Genomic DNA, 4,305 nt, shown 5'->3' with positions numbered 1-4,305 from the left:
ATAAAAAGAAACTAGACTAGACTATGATCTATGCATTACAAAATCCTATCTATATCTTCAAACTTGCTCGTGTGGTTCTTGTTGCCTTGTTGACTTGTATTCTCCCGGTGGGATCCCTTTGTTGCCGCCTTGAATTGTAATCTGATATATTTTTCCTTTTCTCCAGGTGGCTGTCTGACTACTGAACTTAAATGTATTCCCTGCTCTCCAGGCGGGCTCCTGACTGCTAGACTTGAAATGTATTCCCTGCTCTCCAGGCGGGCTCCTGACTGCTAACTTGAAATGTATTCCCTGCTCTCCAGGTGGGCTTCTGACTGCTGACTTGAAATGTATTCCCTGCTCTTCAGGCGGTCTCCTGAATTCAACCAAAATAGACGAAAACAAAGGAAATTTTTCTGCCCTAGTTTGGGTATCTGGGAACATATGTAAGTGTAAAACGAATCACATTACCAAATATCAATAAGAACTTGAAAACTAAAACTTGAATTGTACTCCCTTGTTCTCCAGGCGGGCTCCTGACTGCTGAACTTAAATGTATTCCCTGCTCTCCAGGCGGGCTCCTAACTGCTGAACTTGAATGTATTCCCTGCTCTCCAGGCAGGCTCCTGACTGCTGAACTTGAAATGTATTCCCTACTCTTTAGGCGGGCTCCTAACTGTTGACTTGAAATTCTTCTCCATGTTCTCCAAGCGGGTACCTGATTTCAACAAAATAGACAAAACAAAGAAAACTTTCTACCCCAGTTTGGTAGCTGGGCACATATGTGAGTGTTAAACTGAATCATATTACCAAATATTACTAAGAATTTGAAAGCTAGGTCCCATTATCCAGGGGGATCCTGACAACTCTTAACTAAACGACAATTTTAAATCTAAGCTATATCTTTTAAAGGCATGACTTCCGCTACATCTTGTTATCTAAGAAGGTCTTAAACTACTTCCCATTATCCAGGAGAGTCCTGAAAATCAAAGGTCAAGTTTTATCTTAAGGGTGACGAATTTCATGGCTGAATTATACTACCCTACAACAGAGTCTACGCTAAATGTTGTTATCTAATCGAAATCTTAAAGCTAAGTCCATTATTCAGGAGGGTCCTGGAAACTCCTAATTGAATCATATCTCGAACATGCAAACTTTTAAGCTAACTTATATTCCTTTGGGATACATTTATGCTAGATTATTCTATTTCTGAACTTTAAACTAGGTCCCATTTTCCAGGAGGGTCCTGAGAATCAAAAATCAAACCTGTTTGGTGACTGCCTTTCTTTACGGAGGGTTTCTCCGAAACAAACGAAATTTTCTGCCCATGTTTCAAATCAAAGAAAAATCTTGTCAGTTTAAAAATATGGTGGTTGGTTTGTGGCCTTGACTTTGAGGACGGTTGCTCCTTCACTTCCCATGATAACTTTGATTTCCACTCGAAGACCTTGCTTATTTATTGATTAACCACTTTCTCTGTCACCCTTATCATGGAAAATACTTTTGATCCGTTCCAACCTAATACCCTTCATTTATTGCATTGTGCTCTTGCATGTATTAAACCTTCGTGTTTCTCATGAATCTCAAAGCACGACAATTGCCACCCACTCATCGCGCATGTTGTTTTTTCTTGACTTAAACCACTGGCCATGGCCTTGAGGTCTGTTGCTCCTTCACTTGCCACGATAACTTTGATTTCTGCTCGGCGGACCTCGCTTGTCACTGATTAAACACCTTTTGTCAATCTTACCACAGAAAATACCTTTGATCCGTTCACCTAACCCCTCCATCTTGTTGCATTGTTCATGAATTGATATGCACCGAACCCTCATGTTTCACCAGAAATACCTTTGATCCGTTTACCTAGCACCCTCCATCTGTTGCATTGTTCCTGAATTGATGTGTACCAAACCTTTGTATTTCACAAGGGTCCCAAAGCATGTTAATTGTTACCAGCACAGTGCGCTTGTTGTTCTTTCCTGACTTATGACACTTTGATGTACTGGCCAGATCCCGTTTTGTGCAATTGGAAAGCTGGTGGCAAATTTTGAAGTCACTTCTCACTTATTTTGACCAAACAGACTTAGGAAGAGGAAGTAAACAAGACAAAAGGAACATAGTAAAGGACAAAGGAAAGAGATGATTCCTAACAAGAAAAGTACAAAGTAGAAACCTATCAGATGTGGACACCAACTCTAATGACTGTGACATGCATCTGTGGCCTATTCTGTCAAGCAGGTCTGATGTTCAACTCCTATTATACCCCAAACCGTGAAACTGGGATTCCATGCTCTGATTATCCAATCTGATTCACAATCCTTATTCGACATGTAGTGCCTGAGGGGTTTTCACCATCAAGCCTCTCTCATTATGTTCTTTCTCTCAACTTACCGTCGCCATACAGTGACCGCGAGGGTTTTCACCAATAAGACTCTCTCATTTTTGGATTTCTCCCAGCTCCCTTCGCCCTACGGTGCCCGTGAGGGTTTTTACCAATAAGACTTTCTCATTTTCATTATTTTTCTGCTTGGACCAGAGTGTTGCCCCTGATATGAATTACCTCTCCTTGCTTGACTTGGCATCTCTCGAAGATTGATCGGAAGGTCTTTCTTTGGATCGTAACGTGGGCTTTTGGATCGGGTTAAAAAGAAAGGATATCAAAGGCTCAAAACAATTCATATGGGTTCAAAATTACAACTTTCGGAATCAGATTTCTTACAACAACCACAACTTCTGCCCTAGTTTCTTGCTTGGGGACTTTTGGATTTTTATTTTGATGAGACCGAACCATGAGGTTGCCCACGTATCCTTAAAAGGAATCAGGTCGAATGTAGTACATGACATAGGAATTACTTTGTTGTTGTGATTTTCTCTTTTCTCTTTCTTTTCTTTCTCTTTTTTTGTTTTTTTTCTTCTTTTTTTTTCTTTTCATTCTTTTCTTCCTTTTTATTTTTCCTTTTTTTCGATTTTCGTTTTTCTTTTCTCCCTTTTTGTTCTTTTCTTTTCTCCTTTTCCTTTACTTATCTTTCACGCGTGTGTTTCTGATCTTTGCTACTGATTCCGAAAGAGGGGTATGAAAGAAAAAAATAATGCTCAAAGGGGTAACGAAGGATAAGGTGTTTAGATAGCAGAACAAAATGCCTTTGTCATTCCAATCTTCAAAACATGCCAAGTACAAACAACACAATTAAACAAACCAAGAAAAGCATTCGTAACATCTTTTGATTGCGGCAGAATTGATGAACATATCCACACATTCGCCTTCTACATATGTTACATACAAAGCACCATTGGACAACGCTCTCACTCTCATTACCACGAACGGCCCCTGTCAATTTGGGCAAACTTGCCTTTAGCTTCAATCCGATGCGTCATGATGCATTTCAATAGGGTTTCTTATGTTCTGTCCGTCCCAGTTTCACACAATTTGGCTTGAAGTGATCTCGAAATGCCTTTACTTATTTCCTTCAAATGTCCCTACATCTTAAACATTGTTTCATTGCTTCGTTAAACTGACTTTCAAAACCAGGCTGAGAGTTACGCGTGCATGTCATGTCACTAGTCAACAGGAAAAGAACTATAAAAAGAAAAGAGAACTAAACGAAAATGACTAGAAATCACAGAAAACAAAAAATTGCATTAGACAAATAGTGAAAAGGTTTGGACAACAAAATAAACAAACTAAACTGGGGTTATAAACCTAGAACAAACCTAGACAACACTAAACGGGCTGTTATAACTAAACAAACTAAGCAAAATAAAAGGATAGAATGGTTTGAGTCACAAGACAATATCCGGATTACAACCCTGAAATAACCTGGACAGCAGAAATGACAACAAAATAGACCACCAAAACTCCTCCCTGGCTAACCAAGAAAGGAGCGTCTTTCCAATTGCCAAGATCGGCATCTTAGCCACTGAATTCCACATCAACATTACTAGGACCTTCACAAACTTCCATCACATTGTTCTTAACAAATTGCTTTTGGGTTCCCTTTGCTCGCTCATTCTTAAGATCAACCTCTGATAGCACTGAAAACTTTGCAGCGCGTGGACCTTCGAGGATCTCAGAAGAATTCTCATATTCCTTTTCAAAATAAATCATACTCACCATATGCGTCTCATTACGACCAGGTGATGGACTTTGGCTAGTGTCTACTACATCTGGATTTTGCATGACAATGTCACCTGCATCAATAAGCTTCTGAACTGCTTTCTTCAGATTCCAACACTTCTCTATGTCATTCCCTTGGGCATCTGACCAATATGCGCACCTTTGAGAAAAATCCAACTTCTTTGACATAGGGTTTGGCATTTTTATATGAA

The sequence above is a fragment of the Nicotiana tabacum genome, chromosome 11 (genome assembly GCF_000715075.1).
Source record: "Nicotiana tabacum cultivar K326 chromosome 11, ASM71507v2, whole genome shotgun sequence".
NCBI lineage: Eukaryota > Viridiplantae > Streptophyta > Magnoliopsida > Solanales > Solanaceae > Nicotiana > Nicotiana tabacum.
This window is presented reverse-complemented; position numbering follows the sequence as displayed.